This window comes from Chiloscyllium punctatum, chromosome 32, assembly GCF_047496795.1.
Source record: "Chiloscyllium punctatum isolate Juve2018m chromosome 32, sChiPun1.3, whole genome shotgun sequence".
NCBI lineage: Eukaryota > Metazoa > Chordata > Chondrichthyes > Orectolobiformes > Hemiscylliidae > Chiloscyllium > Chiloscyllium punctatum.
In genome coordinates, this window is record NC_092770.1 from 49,991,719 (window position 1) to 50,011,649 (window position 19,931).

The 19,931-nt window shown below is 39.3% G+C and overlaps 1 protein-coding gene and 2 long non-coding RNA genes across 8 annotated transcripts in view; 2 read left to right on the top strand and 1 right to left on the bottom strand.

Moving 5' to 3' along the window:
• Positions 1 to 1,197: 1,197 nt before the first annotated feature.
• Positions 1,198 to 3,076, top strand: LOC140458155 (uncharacterized). Its single transcript, XR_011953442.1, has 3 exons — positions 1,198 to 1,490; positions 2,454 to 2,566; positions 2,665 to 3,076. It is a non-coding gene; the product is annotated as an uncharacterized lncRNA (long non-coding RNA).
• Positions 1,492 to 14,848, bottom strand: LOC140458156 (uncharacterized). Of its 2 annotated transcripts, none has more exons than XR_011953443.1 (2): positions 14,812 to 14,848; positions 1,492 to 1,819 (listed from the first exon to the last, which is right to left on the bottom strand). It is a non-coding gene; the product is annotated as an uncharacterized lncRNA (long non-coding RNA). The 2 variants fall into 2 exon arrangements; XR_011953444.1 differs by lacking the exon at positions 14,812 to 14,848 and adding an exon at positions 14,481 to 14,765.
• Positions 14,849 to 14,891: 43 nt separating this feature from the next.
• pparab (peroxisome proliferator-activated receptor alpha b) overlaps positions 14,892 to 19,931 on the top strand; it is a 71,503-nt gene continuing 66,463 nt past the window's right edge. For all 5 annotated transcript variants that reach the window (XR_011953445.1, XM_072552323.1, XM_072552319.1 and 2 more), the window contains exon 1: positions 14,892 to 15,012. The gene's annotated coding sequence lies outside the window, so the exon portion shown is untranslated. The remainder of the gene's footprint in view (positions 15,013 to 19,931) is intronic.

Sequence of the window (19,931 nt, forward strand, 5' to 3'; positions counted from 1 at the left end):
ACGAATTGGGTTTAATGCAATTGAAGAATTTAGACCGCTACTTGTAGAAGGTGAACCTTCCTTACCTGTATTGACTCTAACACAATTTTAGTCCCATTAGTAAAAATGGAGTGGCTATTGCACCATTTTGTTATAATACGAAATTGCATGAGAACAGAGCTATCATGTTATATCAGAACCGACTGTATTTTGAAAATAAAAAATGACTTAAGTTCTCCTATCAAGCAAAAATCCTATGAAGTATGATTTAGTGAATCTTGCTTTTTTTTGGTTTTTAGGCAATTGTTTGATGATGGATGTGGAAATTAGTAATAAATTACTAATAATTAGCGAACTAGCAATGTACTCATATGATCTATGTGTATTAAAAAACTAGAGATTAATATTTCCAGAATTTGATATATCTGCATATTAATCCTATAATTATCAACACTTCTCTGATTCTTCGTAATTGAAAATATGAATGAAATCTTCATTAGCATTTGAATCCAGACTAATACCTAATCATGCCTAATAATATAAGTATTAAAGGTCGGTTGCTCATATTTTGGTTCCTAAGTGTAAGTAATTTTTTTACAAACATACCTATCCTGAAGCCAGGTGAGGAAAAAATAATGCTCCTCTGGAGTCCTACACTCCTGAGAGCTGCTGCTAGATTATGATCACCCCACTCATGTTTTCCCTCCTCTCCACAGAAATCAGGTGAGGTAAATTTTCATCCTTCAGTTACGATCTTAATATTGATTTCACAGGAGGGCAACTACCAGTTATGGAATCATAGAGATGTACAGAATCTTCAGTCCAACTCAACTATGCCGACCAGATATCCTAAATTAATCTAGTCCCATTTGCCAGCACTTGGCCCAAATCCTTTTAAACCCTTCCTTTATACCCTTTATATACCCATCCAGATGTCTTGTAGATGTTATAATTGTACCAGCCTCCACCACTTCCTCTGGTCGCTCATTCCATACACACACTACCCTCTGCGTGAAAAAGTTGCTCCTCAGGTCCCTTTTAAATCTCACTACCCACCCCCTCTCCCCCCCCCCCCCCCCCCCCAACCACCCTAAACCTGTTCTGGACTTCCCCACCCCAAGGAAAAGATCTTGTCTATTTACCCTATCCATACCTCTCATGATTTTATAAACCTCTGTAAGGTCACCCCTCACCCTCTGATGCTCCAGGGAAAATAGCAATGTTTTCTTAAATGTTACATGTAAAATACAATACAACTTGTTCATTTACAATACATTTGGCTTCAAGCATCACTGAATCAGCGGAGGCAATATCTCAATGTTCTGCCAGAGTGAGGTAGTAGGTTGTGTAGTTTCAGGGTAGTGATTTTGCCCCATCAGAAGATAACTATACAACCTACTGCCTTCCCTGAAGAGCAGTATGATGACCTGCAACCTAACTTTGGAAAACAAACAAACAAAATGGACTATGCAACAATGAAGAACACAATTTCTGACTCTTCAAAAGCAGTGGTAAGTTTCAGGAAACAATTTTATTTGATAAATTCTGTTTTTTTTAAATGTAGACAGGTACCAGTTGCTTATTTTGTTCATGAATCTGAGCGTAATCCTTGGTAATTGGGTGTGAGTGTGGTTCATCCAGTGTGAAATGCCAAAGGCTTATTACCTTTCTTTTCTTTGTTCATGAGATCTGGCATCACTGGCTAGGTCAGCATTAATTGCCTTTTCCATTACCCTGGAGAAGATGGTGGTGAGATGCTTTCCTAAATTACTGCAGTCCTTGGTTGTAGGGTCATTCTCAATGCTGTTAGGGAGGGAGTTCCATGGTATTAGCCCAGTAACTGTGAAGGGAAAGTGACATAGTTACAAGTCAGGATGGTGTGGGCTTGGCAGGGAACTCACAATTAATGGTGGTGTTCCCAGGCATGTGCTGCCCTTGTCCTTCTAAGTGGAAGTGATCACAAGTTTGGAAGGTGCTGTCAGAGGAGACTTGGTGAATTACAGTGCATCTTGTAGATGACACACACCATTGTCATTGTGGAACAGTATTGAAGGTGTTACATCGGATGCCAATAAAGTGGGCTGCTTTGTGATAGTGTAAGCATTTTTTTTTAAAAAAAGTCTTTTTGGAGCTGCATCATCCAGGCAAATTGAAAGTATTCCATTACACACCCGATTTATGTCTTGGAAGTGGACGGGCATTGGGGTTACTGGACATTAGTTACACACTGCAGAATTCCTAGCCTCTGACTTCCTCTTGTAGCCACAGTATTTATAGTATAGTAGTAGTTAGTATAGTTCAGTCTCTTGTCAATGGTTACCCCGGAACTTCAAGCAAATTGAATGAAATCTGAAGAAAAATCAAAAATTGAAATCTCTTTTTAAATGTAGACTTTATTTTCTGAACAGCACTGAAAAATATTGTCATGCTTGTATGTAATCTTAATAAATGTACTGTTTAATATAATGGTGTAGATTTCACAGTCGGCAAGAAAGTGAGAGTACTCATCACCTACTTTGATGGTATCAATCCTACAAAAGAAGATGTAATATGTTGATGCTACTATTTCAGCAATGATCCACTCAAGGTGAAACCATGATTGTGTCTCATGGATGCATCATATGAATTTGCCACAGAAAAGACAAAAAGCAACAAACCTAACAGATATCTTATTCTATTTTACAGATATTTACTTGATTCCAACATCTGAGAATTTTAAATAGGTATTTAAACTAGAATTGCCTCCTGTAATCTCTGTTGAAATTGAGAAAGATCACTCTGCATGGTGCTGATATTGAACATTTGTTGAAATTAAACAGTTTTATTTTGCCAGGTATACGTATTTCAATTTATACTTATTTAATTTAGAGGAGAAATTCTCTTAAACCTGTGCTTGTCAAGAATAGTAAGCAGAAGTAAATTCATCATAAATGGTCTGTGTAGTATTTCTTTTGGCTGTCTTTCTTTTACATATCACACTCAAATGATAAATAAATATGTATTGTTCAAAAATGTTTTTAGTTTTTTAAATTTGTGTCATTAATGAAGATAAATAAATGAAGGATGCTACTGGATCAATTATTAGCACACTGAGCAATTGATGTTAATAGCATGATATTCTTACATATTTTTTGTGTTGATTTGATCTTTTGAAGTTAAAAAATCACACAACACCAGGTTATAGTCCAACAGGTTTATTTGGAAGCACTAGCTTTTGGAGCACTGCTCCTTCATCATGTGGTTGTGGAGTATAAGATCATAAGACACAGAATTTATAGTACAAGTTTACAATGTGATGTACCTGAAATTAGATATTGTAAAAGACCTGAATTGTTTGTTAAGTCTGTCATCTTTTAGTTTCAGTTCTTTCATATGTAAATCCCAGAATTTTTTTTTAAAGTTACATTCTCAAGTGAACTTCAACAATAGATGCCATGTCAGCTCAGATGATGAGTTGAGGGTGTGAGGTGCCCTATGTGAGGCTGTCTGTGCCCCAATGTTCAAACTGATTCTATTTCTAAAAAAGGGATTTACAGAATCTTATATGGATTCATGCAGTTTTTGAGCAAAATTAAATGTAATTGCAGAATTACATTTTATTTTGCTCTTTTTGCTATGCGTTATTGTTCTGGTAGATTGGTAGCGATACAAGATTAATCCTAAAGCACTTACATCTTCTAGTAGCCTGACTTCTTCCACAACCACCTGATGAAGGAGCAGCGCTGCGAAAGCTAGTGCTTCTGGATAAAGCTGTTGGACTATAACCTGGTGTTGTGTGATTTTTAACTTTGTACACCCCAGTCCAACACCAGCACCTCCAAATCATGACTTCTTCCAATTCTTTGCCAATCAAAAACCACTTCGTTGAAGTATCCCACAAAAGCTTTCACCAACAAGGCCCACTTTGGCAATGCCTTATTCCTTAAATTTGAAAAAGTTTTTTCAATTCTAATTTTCAAACGAAAAAAACACAACTTTACAAGCATTCTGCTTCATTATTAACAGAAAACAATTTATTTTAGACTTTGGAGCAAAAGCTGCTACTTTTCCACACAGCAGTAATTCTTTTGCCTGTGTCTGTAGCCTTGGAACCCAAAAAAAACAAATGTCCTTCTTTTTGTGTGAATATATGAAAACTATCACTAAATTATCAATAGAATTTGGTTGGAGTTTCTTCTAGTTGTGTTTGCTTACATCAGTGCATGCGTGTTATGTGCCATTTGAACTCATACATGAGCATTTAAATAGTTTTTGGAGTTGGAGCAGAGTGGCTGGGTGCAGCCTGGGACCTGGGAGAAGGTAGGAAGGGGAATATAAATGGGATCCTCCCAGGTTCCAAAAAGTAAGACATAGGTCTGGGCAAGGAGGGGGGAATTTGAGGACATGGGACCTGGGAGATCCCCCCCGCTTCAGTCACATCCCTTTGTTCTTCTCTGCATAAGCTGTATTGCCTTAGCATATGATGTCACATGCTCATTTTATGTGGTAACGTATAGGGTCTGGAATCATATGGATGTGCATTTCCGGATTAGCATGCAGACTAGTTGCCTACAGTTACAGGTGTTGGCAAATATGTTATACTTAAAAGGGGAAATGGAGATGACACATGGAGATAAATCAGCACAGACAACAAAAACTGTAAACAATAGTTTAAAAAGACGGCCTGGAAAGACACATAGCAACATCATACCTGGGACTGAAAGTAAAAATGTTAATTTAAGATATACAAGAACCACACAACAGATAAGAATGCAAAGACCCTTATCACGTGAAAATCATTAGAAACCAGGATGAGACAACATTCAAAGTAAGCAAAATAAAACATCTTTACTGATAAATATTTAATGAAGGATTCTTTAAGATTGAAAGAAAAACAAAGAGATGAAACAAGCGTAAAAATAACTGGATAAAAACTCAAAATGTCATTAAAGAATCTTAACTGAATAATTAAGGAATAATACATCATCATTTGAAATTGGGATGAACCTCTACAGAAGGTTGACACCCACACTTGCAAAGCAGAAGTCAAAATAATTTAGGACCCTCATATAATACTCATGGAATAGAACCCAAGTCCTTGGTATTGTGAGGCAGCAGTGCTAACTGCAGTACCACCGTACTGCCCATAAAAGCAGGAAATTTATATATACTGCCCAAGTTTCAGGAAAAATGAAAAGAACTTCACCAGTTTAATTTTTAATCCCTCCCTAAAGGAAAGTTGTTATATTTAAAAATTCATATAAATCAGTTTATATCATGTTGAGAGTCCCCAATTTTGGTATTTTCCACCTTCAGTGAAGTCTGGCCTACGTTCTTATGCTTTTACAAAATGTTTAATTAAAATCATTTAATAAATTTAACAGGACATTGTTTTGTGCCTATCCAATATTATTGGTTATTGTCTTGAATATAAAAGTGTAGAACTTTATAAAATGAGTAAAGATCGAAACAAGACTATCGAAATTCCAAGTTTTTACTCGGACTTTGACAGTCATTAGGAATTCTTCAGTTTTGTATAGGAAGAACAACTTGAAAGACTCTTTCATAAAAATTGTGCAAATTAGGACATTATATTAAATTCAAGCAAGATTTAATTCCTTTCATGTCTATCCAAATCCAAAGGCATAATATTCAGTAAAATGTGACCTAAGGCCTTGAAATTTAAATATGGTTTTGATTGAAATTGATTTGAGATATCCACAGACCCTGTGGGATTGCTGTTATTTTCCATCTATTTTTGTGTTGTCACACAATCTGTATGATCCTTAAAGTCACACAGCACTCAAAAATATTTTATGCAATAAAGTGCTTTGTTGTATGAACTTTTATTTTGTTGACTGTTTCCTGGCTTTGCCATCTGTGAAAACATGTTGTTTATTCCTTAATTACTCACTATTAACTGAAATTCTAACATATTGAGTGGTTTGTTTCAGGTGAGATACTGCATGTGATTTTTGCTAGGGTTGTCTAACAGATGCCATACTATAAACACAGGAAGATCTAGTTCTCTGAACTGAAAAACAAAAGTTTACAGTATCTATAAAAGGACAAACTAAAGGTCAAGTTACGAGATATTTTAGCATCTTGTAGTCATGAATCTAGAATTCACAAGAAATTCTATACTGTAGGAATGAAAAACTAGATGGCAAAAATAGAGAGAAAGTACACAACATTATCTGTGTTGTCCATTTGATTTCTGGTAACCAAATCAAAACACTCTGATGAACAGACTGTTATTGAAAAATGCCATCTTCAGCAATAACAAGTGGCGTAAGTTTGGGTCAGAAACTATGGGTATCACAATAGAAGATTATGTAACGAGTAAAGAAATGTAGTGTAGACATTTCTGAAAGTGATAGGTAATAACACCACTGATAAAAATGCCTCAGATAAATTGGTTAGGACAGTTTTCTGATGTCACGGTAACTGCATGTTGCATACATAGCCTGAGTAAAGTCCAAAAGGCTGGAATGAAATGTTGGTCTGTTTATTTTTGTCTACAGGAAGACATGGCCAAAGTCCATAGGCTTCAGTATTAACAGCTATACCACTATCAACTTCCATGAAAACTGTCTCGAGAAACATGGTCAAAGCAGACCAGTGCTAAGATAAAAAACATCTACTCAATACTACACAACATGAGAGAACAAATAGCTCAATAGTTGCAGGCAATGTTGTATCTGGATAATGTATGGCTGACCCAGAGTTCCTAGACATTGTCAGTGATGCTGAAGAAGGATGAGGTTACAGAGGTAATTTGTTAGTCTGTACCCATAGTCATACTCCATGGAATAAAATGCAACAATGACAGCATGTATATGAAATTGGCTGACTAACAGAAAAAGAGATTGGTGATGAACAGTAGTTTTTGGACTGAGGAAGACATATAGGCTAGAGTCTTATAGGGGCCGGAACAATGCAGGCTATGATACGATTTGTGGCATAAACAATGCAAAAGCTGGCAAGATCTAGCTCAAAACTGGAAGCAAGTCACTGCATTATGTATTAATTTGTTTAGGGGCTGGTCGAATTTCTCACTGGGCAACAGTGACTTGCCAATAGGGTAATTACAGCTTGTTAAATGGCATATTAACACCATGACTTGCTTCATTACTATTCAGTTACCGATCTTAGCAAACAGACCAAAGAAGGTAGGTGTCAACAATTCTCAACATGGAAGTCAGAGTGGATACCTGGTGACTTCAGCTTGAAATTTGCTCCAAGTTAGACATAAGTACCATCTATTGGCCACACATACCCTAAGTCCACCAATATTGGCATTCAAAATGTACCAACTTTTAAGAACTCATATGGCACATCTCCAGTCCACTTAACACACTTCTGCATTTCAATGCTGACCTCAGACTGCACCAGCAAACATTACTGTGATGCTACTGCAAGGACACAGTGCACTCTGAAAAACTGTTTTTCAGTTTATGGACTGGAACATCTTCAGCCTGTTTGCTTCCTGTTGCAGTGCTCATTCACTCAGAGACTACTTGGATGCTCATAGCCTTGCCTTGCCTTTCTGGACTTTGATCCCTCAGGTAGACATACCAGGCTCACTGCCATGCCATTCAGCAGACACAAAGCCAGGAATTTGCCATGGTTGTCAAAAAGTATTGATCTTCAGGTAATCCTGGCACAGTAAGTCAACAGCAGTCCTGTACCAGTCCAGAGACTTGGACACAGTCAGTAAACTGCCAGGGCAGTCAAAGTCAGTGTGCTTTCCACAAAAGGGAAGCATGGTTTAATAAGTTTAACTGTTTCCGAATGGCCTATTTCTACAATTTAGATTAGATTAGATTAGATTACTTACAGTGTGGAAACAGGCCCTTCGGCCCAACAAGTCCATACTGACCCGCCGAAGCGCATCCACCCAGACCCACTCCCCTACACCTAACACTACGGGCAATTTAGCGTGGCCAATTCACCTAACCTGCACATTTTTGGACTGTGGGAGGAAACCAGAGCACCCGGAGGAAACCCACGCAGACACAGGGAGAATGTGCAAACTCCACACAGTCAGTCACCTGAGGCGGGAATTGAACCCAGGTCTCTGGCGCTGTGAGGCAGCAGTGCTAACCACTGTGCCACCGTGCCGCCCAATGTAGGGATTCGAATTTTAATCCTAAATTTGCAGATGGCACCAAACTTGGTGGTATAGTGGATAGTGAAGAAGTTTATCTAAGAGGGCGTCAAGGTCTTGATCAGCTGGAATAATTGGCTGAGGAGTAGCAGATGGAGTTTAATTTAGATAAATGTGAGGTGTTGCCATTTTGGTAAGACAAACAACGGCATGACTTACACCATTAAAGGTAGGGTTCTGGGAAGTGTTGTTGACCAGAGAGACCTAAGGGTTCAGGTAAATTATTTCTTGAAAGTGGCATCTCAGGTAGACAGGACGGTGAAGAAGGCATTTGGTATGCTTGCCCTCATTGGTCAGAGCACTGAGTATAGGAGTTGGAGCATCATGTTGCAGCTGTACGGGACATTGGTGAAGCCACTTTTGGAGTACTATGCACAGTTCTGGTCGCTCTGCTGTAGGAAGGATATTTTTAAATTGGAAAGGGTGTAGAAAAGAATTACAAGTATGTTACGGGGACTGGAGGGTTTAATTTATGAAGAAGGCTGAATAACCTGGGACTTCTTTCACTGGAGCATAGGAGATTGAGGGGTGACCTTTATAGGGATTTATAAAATTATAAGGGGCATAGATAAGGTGAATAGTAAAGGTCCTTTCCCTAGGGTAGGGACATTCAAAACTAGAGAGCATGATTTTAAGGTGAGGGGGCAACTTTTTCACACAGAGGGCAGTGCACATATGGAATGAGCTGCCAGACAATGGGGTAGATGCAGATACAATTACAACATTTAAAAGAGATTTTGACAGGCACATGTATAGGAAAGATTTAAAGGGATGTAAGTCAAATGCAGACAAATGCAACTAGTTTAATTTGGGAAATCTGATTGGCATTGGAGGCATGTGATGGTGACAGCATTTGAGGGAAGATGTTGCAGTCATTATTGATTGTGGTAACATGTGAACCTTGTTGGAAGGTGGGTACAGTAGTAGAGGTAGAGTAAGTGTGAAGTATCAGAGAGAAGATGGTTCACTTATGTTGGCAGTGTCAAGATCACTGACCTTCTTCCTAAATTGCTGTGCATTCCTCCAGTTTGCATTTACTGAGGTGGTAAGCTCCAAACAGGCTGACATGGTCTGGCTAGTAAATTTTGGGATATCCCATCAGTAGTGAGCTGTTCTGGGAATATGCACTATAAGATGGGGCTAAAATTAAACAAGAGGAATAACATAGAGTGGGCAAGTAGTTAACGAAGTAAGTAAGTCAGATACAGCAAGAAAACATACTAGGCTTTGTGACAAAAAAATACTTGACACAACTGGCATTTAGTCAGGTCATAGTGAGGTTCCCTAGAGGTTAGCACTAAGATGACTGCTTTTTGTGACTATCTTAATGACTAGGGTGCTCAGGGTACAATTACAAAATCAATAGATGGAACATGGAAATACTTGAACAGTGATAGACTTCAAGAGGACATGGTCTAGTAAAATGAACAGGCAAGTTGCAGAGGAAACTGAATGCAGAGATGTATCATGTCATACATTTTGGTAGGAAGAATGAAAAAAGGCAAGATAAAAGAAGGTACAAGTCTAAAAGGGTACAGGACCAAGCAGACCTACTGGAATTTGTGCACAAATCATTGAAAGTGGCAGAGCAATTAAGAAAGTGGTTAAATGGCACACAAAATCTTAGGGTTTTAAAGAGACCTAAAGTTCAAAAGCAAGTACATTGTGTTAAAGCTTTATAAAACAATGTTTGTCTTAGTATTTTCCTGCATAATTGTGTCCAATTCTGGCCATAGTTTGATAGAATGTGAAAGCATGAAAGAGGGTGCAAAAATTATTTACACAGCCGGTTCCAAGAATGAACGACTTCAGTTGTTAAATAGCGAGGACAAATTGGGACTGTTCATCTTAGAAAATGTTGGGAGAATGTTGATATCAATTTTCAAGAACATGAGAGATGTATATTGAATAGATAGGGAGAACCTGTTCTCATTGGTAGAACGGTCAAGACCCAGAAGAGACTTGTGAATGGCCGAGAATACACAACTTAAAAATACGGGGTAGACCATTTAGGACAGAGATGAGGAGAAACTACTTCACCCAGAGAGTGGTGGCTGTGTGGAATGCTCTGCCCCAGAGGGCAGTGGAGGCCCAGTCTCTGGATTCTTTTAAGAAAGAATTGGATAGAGCTCTTAAAGATAGTGGAGTCAAGGGGTATGGAGATAAGGCTGGAACAGGATACTGATTAGGAATGATCAGCCATGATCATATTGAATGGCGGTGCAGGCTCGAAGGGCAGAATGGCCTACTCCTGCATCTATTGTCTATTGTCTAATATGCTCAGGGCATTTTCAGTCATAATGTTTTTGTTTGTTACTGTTGTGGGAATTTCCAGGGTCTGATTTTCTCCTGATATCCTCTGACCCTTATCTACAGAGTGACCAGCCAAAGCTTTTCAGAGTACTTAAAACTGCCTACATTGAATGCCATAGAAAGTTCCAGGGTAGCTGACCATGACATGTTTTAAACATTTAGGATCAGAGGATAGCAGGGCAACTATCAGACCCCAGAAGTTCCTGTAACAGTTTTCAAAAAGGAATTGAATAATTATTGATACAGGGAAAAGAAAGGACGATTAGAGAGAAAAGGCAGGACTAGAAGACTGGTTAAGTTGCTCATGCAGAATGGTCAGATCGAATGGTCTCCTTCTACGCCGAAAACATTCTGTGATTCTCAGAAGAGATCTTGTTGCTTTGTATTGCTTATGAAAGTTGCTTTATATTGCTTATGAAAGACATGATACTGAAACGTAGAAAGCAGGAGTAGACTGTTCATCCTTTTCAGTGTCTCATTAATCAATATGATCATGGCTGATCCTCAATCTCAACATCATATTCTCACTTTCTTTCCGTGCCTTTTGATGTCTTTAATAGCTAGAAGTTTATCAAGCTCCTTCTTGAATATATTCCAGTGACTTGCTGTAGTAGGAAATTCCACAGGTTGACCACCTTTTGAATGAAATGTTTGCTCATCTCAGTCCTATCTGATAACCTAATAGTATGACTATGTTTCTATACCCCCTAACCAGAGGAATCATCCTGACTGCATCTAGTCTGTGTAGTCATTTCAGGGTTTTATGTGCTTCAATCAGATTCATTTTTATTCTTCTGAACACAGACTCAACTGGGCCTTTGTTAACTAATCTCTTTTTATACCACAATTCTATCATCTTCAGTGTCAACGTAGAGAACCTTTACACTCCCTCAATGGAAAGTATATGCTCTCTCAGGTAAGAGCAAAACTGCACATAATGCTCAAGCTGTGATTTTACTAAGGCCTTGTATAAGGTAGTAAGACACCCCTACTTCTGAATTCAAATCCTCTCGCAATGAATATCAACATAGTTTCCTTCCGAACTGCTTACAGTAGCTGCCTCCTTGCGTTCTCCTCACAACTCTCAATCTCTTCAAGTTTTGTGTCATGAGCATACTTCGAATAATTGCATTTGGTTCCCTCATCCAGGACATTTATATATATTGTGAATAGCTGGGGCCCAACCACTGAACTCTGCAGTATGCCACCAGACACCACCTGCACCTGGAAAAAGACCCAGTTATTCTGACTCTGTTTCTGGTCTTGTCACCCAGTTTTCAATCCATGCCAGGATATTACTGCAATCTTGTCTGTTTTCGTTTTGTCCAGTAGCCTCCTATGGGGGACTTCATCAAAAGCCTAATGAAATAGAAATACATTACTGGTTCTCCCTTATCTAGTTCCACCTTCAAAAAATTACAGATGATTAATTAAGCATTATTTTCTTTTCATAAATCCATTGTATACTCCCAGTAGGCTTTCCAAGTGTTTGTCATCATGTGTTTTATATAGACTTTGAGCATGAGGATCACTTGTGATGTAGTGGTAGTGTCCTCGACTCTGAGACAGCAGGCCCTAGTTTAAGTCCAAGAACTACTCCAAAGTTATGTCATAACATGTCTAAACAGGTTAATTAGAAAATATCTAGACTCTAACATTTTCCCCACTACTAATGATAGGCTAACTGGTCTGTAACTTTTTTTTCTCCCTCCCCTTTTTAAAATCATGGGATTACATTTGCCACCCTCCAATTTGTAGGAAAGTAATGACAAAATGTTCTGAAATGTTATTTAGAAACCAGGATATAATGAGATCAGGAACTGAGTGGCGCAGGTGGTATACAAGCAAAATACCAGAGAGCAGATTATTACTAAACAAGTGCTGCATGCTAGTTGACATCTTCCATCACTTCACTGATGATCAAGAGTAGATTAATGGGGCAGAAATTGGCTGGACTGAATTTATTCCGCTTTTTATGCATAGGAAATACATAGACAGTTTGATTACTGTATGCCTTGCATGGGTAAAAACATTTATATGTAGTCCTTATATTGAAATCTGATATCTCATCTTGTCTAACGTGGCTTCTTAATTTTATGTACACTGTACCCATTTCATAGTCCATTTATGACTTACATAATTTTGAAGATCATATCTTTTAATCCCATGAATTATTTTCAACAAGTGAAATAAGATCCATTTTAAAAGCTTATCCAATGGCTGGTTCAATAGCAAATGCATGCCAAACAGTAAAAGCAACGAATGACAGCCAGAGTTAAGTGATTCCACAACAGATCTTAGCTCTGCAGTCTTTCCACATATTGTAAATGGGGTCAGCATTAAACAGCTCACTGGAGGCGGAGTCTCCACAAACATCCCCATCCTCAAAATTGGGGGAGCATAGCACATCCATACAAAAGCATTTGCAACAATTTTCAACCAGAAGTGCCTAATGGTGACCCATCTTGGGCTTCCTTCAGTGATCCCCAGCATCACAGACACTAGTCTTCAGCCAACTTGTATCAATCCACATTACATTGAGAAACAATTGGAGGCACTTAATACTGCATAGGCGATGAGCCCTGATAACATACCGGCAATAGTACTGGAGACTTGTGGTCCAGAACTTGCCATGTCCCTGGCCAAGCATTTACCTGACAATGTTGAAAATTGACCAAATATTTCCTGTGCACAAAAAAAGGATAAATCTAACCCAGCCATTCTTGCTCCAATCAATTTATTAGTAATCATGAGTAAAGTAATATAAAGGTGGTTCATTTCCTGATTCCTGAAAACCTGTCCACCATTTACAAGACACAAGTTAAGAATGTGATGGAATATTACCCACTTGCTTGGATAAGTGCAGTTCTAAAACTTCAAGAAACTTAGACTAAATTCCCTACAGTATGGAAACAGGCCCTTCAGCCCAACAAGTCCACACCAACCCTCCAAAGAGTAACCCACCCAGACACATTCCCCCTACATTTACCCCTGGCTTGGCAATTTAGCACATCTTTGGACTGTGGGAGGAAACCCACACAGACACAGGGAGAATGAGCAAACTCCACACAGTCGCCTGATGTAGGAATCGAACCCAGGTCCCTGGTGCCGTGAGGCAGCTGTGCTGGCCACTGAGCTACAGTGCCACCCCAGAAATCAAACTGCAGCTTTTTCATGTAAAATCCCTCTTATGTGGATACAGACCCTTCAGCCTTCCAAAGTAGTATCCCACCCAGATCCATTCCCTGACCTTCAGTTAACTCTGACTAATGCACCTAACCTACACATCCCTGAACAGAATGGACAATTTAGCATGGCCAATTTACCCAACCTGCACATCTTTGGACTGTGGGAGGAAATCGGACTACCTGGAGAAAACTCATACAGACAAGAGGAAAATGTGCAAACACCACAGAGATAGTCGGCTGAGGCTGGAATCTAACCCGGGTTCCTGGTACTGTGAGGCAGCAGTGCTAATCACTGAGCCACCATGCTGCAAACTTGACACCATCCAGGTCAAAAACAGACGTTATGCTCACTCTCTGATCTACAGATGCTCAATAACAGTGTGTGCCATCTCCAGGATGCACTGCAGAAATTCACCAAATCTCCTTAGACAGCTCCTTCCAAATCCACAACCACTACCATTTAGAAATCTAAGGGTTGTTGTATACACATGGGAACACTACTCCCCTTCAGGGTCCCCTCCAAGCCATTCACAATTCTTACTTGGAAGTATATCTCCATTCCTTTACTATCCTGGAACTCCCTCCCCAACAGCATTGTGGATCCACCTATTGTACTGCATCAGTTCAATAAGGCAGCTCACCTTCTCAAAGCCAACTGGAATGAACAAACAAATGAAAACAAAATAAATGAGTTCTGTTCCAGGGTCATATCGAAACTTTCTTTCTTTCTCCATAGGTACTGCCAGGCCTGCTGAAATTCCCCAGCACTTCATTTTTTAATAGACAAAAAATGCCAGTCTGATAGCGAAGCCTACATCCAATTAAAGAATTTTTTAAAAATATATACACACCATGAAGGATATGGATCAATTATAAAGTTGCAGTGAACGAATAGTTCCAAGCACATTGACAGGACTTCGAATAAATGACTCTTCTCGTTATTATTCCCTATTTCCTGAAAGATGTGGTTTGGCTGATCATCACTTGTTAGAGAATAAATCATCCTCCCTAGACATAACTATACAATAGACTCCATATCCTGACAGTTGATCTGAGACAGCTGTGGATCCCCAGGGAAGTGTTAACGAAGCAATATATTTGCTGATTTCCCTGTGTGCTGACACAAGTTTTGCTCTCGTGCGTATACCGAATGTTTTTTCTTGCTGGCGGACACGACCTTACCTCGTGTACACACTCACTCCAAGCGAGCAGCGATTGGCCTGATCCCACCCCCCCCCGCCCCCAAACACACACACGCGTCACTTCCGTCTGTCAGCCCTGAAACTGTCGGTTGTTGATGGAGGTTCGGTCAACGGCGCGAGGCGGCCGCGAGCGTGTTCTGGAACCTCCCCGGAGCATTCCGAGGACAACCGCCGATCGGAGGTGAGCCACGCCGAGTAGGCTTATATTGATGAGGGTGCCAGCATTGCTGCCTTCCTCCTCACTGTAGGCACACACTTTCCCCAGCAAAGTCGACGAGTACATGCGGTGTTGACGGCAGCAGGTGATTGTGGCAGAAGTTAACCAGTTGTGATGGTTCTCGTTTCCTTTCCTCCCGTTGTCAACAGCTGAGTGTCAACTACTTAGCGGGTCCTCGCCACTTGATGTGCCAAGGTGACAGGGGACTGGACTTCGAACCCAACTTCCGGTTAAATGCTGGCACTACTCGTCGGGTGACATTGGGGGTTCAGGTTGCTTTTGGCAGGTGCAGTCTGTGCCATGGTGGGTTTTACTACACTTGTGCTGCCCGTTTTTGGAAATCAGTGAAAACATTTGTTGCTTCCAGACTGATGTCATTCTAGAGACCCTGTGGCGCCTCCACTCTTGGATCGTCCCGCGTTCATTCCCCTTCTTTAAATGGACAAATACAGTAACTTAAATTATGATCAGAAGTACAATGGTTTTCCAATATTCTATTTTCCTCTTATTTAAATTCCTTGAGCTTGTTCGGAATGTTATAGTTTTCAATCTTATTAGTCTTTAAAAGACTTTTTTTTAGTTTAAAAAGGGTAAGGACAATTAAAATATATTCAGGCATAACTTATGATAACTTTTTAGATGTGTCATTATTCTGGGTGGTAGGCGATATTTTGTTTGAATAGAGAGATAAACCGAATGGAGTAAACTTCATTTGCAAAGTTCTTGTTAAAATGTTTCTGATCAGTATTTTGGAAGGTTGAAAATCAGGATGAAAACAGTTATTTTTAATAGCAATATTAAATTTAGGTTAAGTTTCTTTCAAAGATAAACAATATTTTTTAAATACTTGGGCAAGTTATTTAGCACTATGTATCAGTCCTCTGCAACTTTTGGAAATTAAAATGAGTGAATTAAATTTGAATTGGCCTTAATGAGTTTTGTGAGAAACCTGACCTAAATTCTGAAAAACTAGAATAAAACATGTTTATCAAAACTTTTTTACTGCAATTACTTGCAAGACTACAATGCTCTATTTTGATGAAATACTGGATTAAAACTAGAATTAAATTTCACCTAAAACAAAAATAAGACTAAAATATAAAAGCTTCAATTTTGAATTAAAATAATATTTGATTAATATTGGATATTATCAATATCATCAAATTATTAGGCACACTTAAATATTAATCTTGGAAAATACACTTATGGATGTGTACACTCAATTAGTTATGTGCTAGAGGAGGCCTCAGATATTGGTGTTTAATGGGCTGAGAAGTGGTAGATGGAGTTTAATTTAGATAAATATGAGGTGCTGCATTTTGGGAAAGCAATTCTTAGTGGGACTTACACACTTGATGGTAAGGTCCTAGTGAGTGTTGCTTAACAAAGAGACCTTGGAGTGCAGTTCATTGCTCCTTGAAAGTAAAGTCTCAGGTAGGTAGGATAGTGACAAAGGTGTTTGGTATGCTTTCCTTTATTGGTCAGAGTATTGAGTACAGGAGTTGGGAGGTCATGTTACAGCTGTGCAGGACATTGGTTAGGCCAGTGTTGGAATACTGCTTGCAATTCAGCTCTCCTTCCTATCGGAAAGATGTTGTGAAACTTGAAAGGGTTCTAAAAAGATTTACAAGCAATATTGCCAGGATTGGAGGATTTGAGCTAAAGGGAGAGGTTGAATAGGCTATGGCTGTTTTCCCTGGAGTGTCGGAAGCTGAGGGGTGACCTTAGAGAGGTTTATAAAATCATGGGGAGCATGGATAGGATAAATAGACAAAGTCTTTTCCCTGGGGTTGGGGAGTCCAGAACTAGAGGGCATAGGTTTAGGGTGAGAGGAGAAAGGTATAAAAGAGACGTAAGGGGCAACATTTTCACACAGAGGGTGGTACATGTATGGAATGAGCTGCCAGAGGAAGTGGTGGAGGCTGGTACATTTGCAACATTTAATAGGCATCTGGATGGTTTGGAGGAATATGGGCCTGCTGCTGGAAGGTGGGATTAGATTGGGTTGGGATATCTGGCCGGCATGGACAAATTGGACCGAATGTTCGGTTTCCGTGCTGTACATCTCTATGACTCTTATAATTATTGGGATAATAAAATGCCTAATGGGGAAAAATAGTCTTTCGTGACCATTCAATGTCCCAAAATACATCAACCAATTAAGTACTTTTGAAGTAGCCACTGTTGTAATGTAGGAAATGAAGCAGTCATTTTTTAAGTGGCGACAATGCACTAAATTACTAGAAAACCTGTTTCCGATGGTGATTGAGGGATAAATATTGATCAGAACAGCAGGGATAACTCCCTGATCATCATCAAAACAGTGCTGTGGGATATGTTAAGTCCACCTGAAAAGCTAGATGAGATGTTTGTTTGAAAAATAAAAATCACCACCTCTATCATTACAACACTTCCTCAGTACTGCATTGGAGTGTCAGCCTTTATTAGTACTCAAGTTGTGAAACTTGAACTTATAATCCTCTTGCTTTTGAAACAAGAGTATTACCAACTCTGCTTTGGTTGACATTTAAAAGAATTTCTCCTTCATATTACTCCAGTTTATGGCTTTGTAGTTTTTTTTTGTCATGGTATGATTTTACTGTTATTAGGAAATCTTCATATGTCGACCTTCTGATAAGTGTTGATGCAATGATTTCAACAAATGACTGAATAATTGGAAAATTAAGTAGATTCTCAATAAAATAAACCTCAGGTCATAACATCAATATTACGGGATATTGATGTTGAAATGCTTTAATCATTCAATGGAGATCAACAATAAGTTGATCATTTCACTTTTTTTTCCCATTATGATCCCAGCTGATTGTACTACTGGGCAAGTGGGATCCCAGTATGAAATTTGGCTTGATAATCATATACTTTTTGTTTGAGTTAATGAGTTGGTTGTTCATTAAAATGTAGTCACAGGAGACTGCAGTTTTTTGCAGTGGAATAGAAATTTATTACACAACTGATAAAGAAAAAAGCTATTTACATGTAGAATACGGTTTGCCATATTTTAACACAAAACAAATTCTCATCTTATTTCCTGACATTATCTGTTAGAGACCCCTTTTTAGAGAAACACCCTGCTATACCAAGCCTTTAAATTTGACTTAACTAGACTCATAGATCTGTATAGCATGGAAACAGACCGTTCAATTCAACTTGTCCGTGCCAACCAGATAGAAGTAATTTAGTGCTATTTGCCAGCACTTCTCCCATAGTCCTCTAAACCCTTACTATTCATATACCCATCTCCAGATGCCTTTTAAATGTTGTAATTGTAATCAGCTTTCACTGCTTCCCATGGCAGCTCATTCCATACATGCAATACCCTCTGTGTGAAAATGTTGTCCCCTTAGGTCCCTTTTAAATCTCCCTCTCAGCTTAAATCTGTGCTGTCAAATTTTGGACTCCCTACCCCAGGAAAAAGACTTTGTCTATTTATCCTACCCATGCTCCTCTTGATTTTATAAGTCTCTGAGTCACCCCTCAGCCTCCAACACTCCAGGGAAAATAGCCTCAGCCTAATCAATCTGTCCCCACAGCTGAAACCCTCCACCCTGGCAACATTCTTAAGTCTTTTCTGAACCCTTTCAAGCTTCTCAACATCCTTCCGGTAGCAGGGAGATCAAAATCTCATGTAGTATTCCAAACGTGGCCTAACAAATGCCCTGTACAGCAGCAACATGACCTCCCAACTTCTACACTCAATGCACTGAAAGCCAAGCATACCAAATGCTGCCCTCACTAGCCTATCTACCTGTGACTTCATTTTCAAGAACTGTGAATCTGCACACCAAGGTCTCTTTGTTTAGCAACAATCCCCAGGACTTTACCATTAAGTGTATAAGTTCTGCCCTGATTTGCCTTTCCAAATTGCAGCACCTCACATTTATTTAAATTAAACTCTATCTGCCACTCCATTAGCCCATTGGCCCAACTGATCAAGGTCCCGTTGTACTCTTGAGGTAACCTTCCTTGCTGTCCGCTACATCTCCAATTTTGGTGTCAGCTGCAAACTGACTAACTATACCTCCTATGTTCACATCCAAATCATTTTATGTAAATGATGAAAAGCAATAGACCCAACACCGAATCTTGTGTCTGACTGCTAGTCACAGGCCTCCAGTCTGAAAAACAACCCTCCACCAACACCCTCTGTCTCCTGCCTTCGAGCCAGTTCTATATCCAGAAGGCAAAAGTTGAAAATCACACAACACCAGGTTATAGTCCAACAGGTTTACTTGGAAGCATTAGTGATTTTTAACTTTGTCTGCCCCAGTCCATACCAGCTCCTCCAAATCCAAAAGGCTGGCTCTCCCTGTATTCCATGTGAACTAACCTTGTTAACCAGTCTACCATGAGGAATCTTGTCGAATGCCTTACTTGCAGAAAACTAGCCACCAGGATGCATGAACATCAACTAGCCACAAAAAGACATGACCCACTTTCACTAGCATCTTTATATACAGATGATGAAGGACACTTCGACTAGGACAACACATCATCCTAGGACAAGCCAAACAGAGACACGTGTGAGAATTCCTACAAGCATGACACTCCAACCCGTAACTCGATCAACAAACACATTGACTTGAATCCCATTTACCACCTCCTGAGAAAAAGAACAGGACATGACATAATAAGCCCAAGGAAACCTAAACACAAATAAAAAGCAGGCCATACCACCAGTACTTCACTGGAGACTCACTGATGATGTTATCTAGTATGGTGATGAAACGCTTGAAAACAAATCTTCCAGCTCAGTGAACAAACTTGCATCCAGAGCCTCAACCTGAACTACAAGTCTTCTCAAAGCCCGCTAATACTCCCCATTGTCTGGATGAGCGCTGTGCCAAGACACCATCAGCACAAAG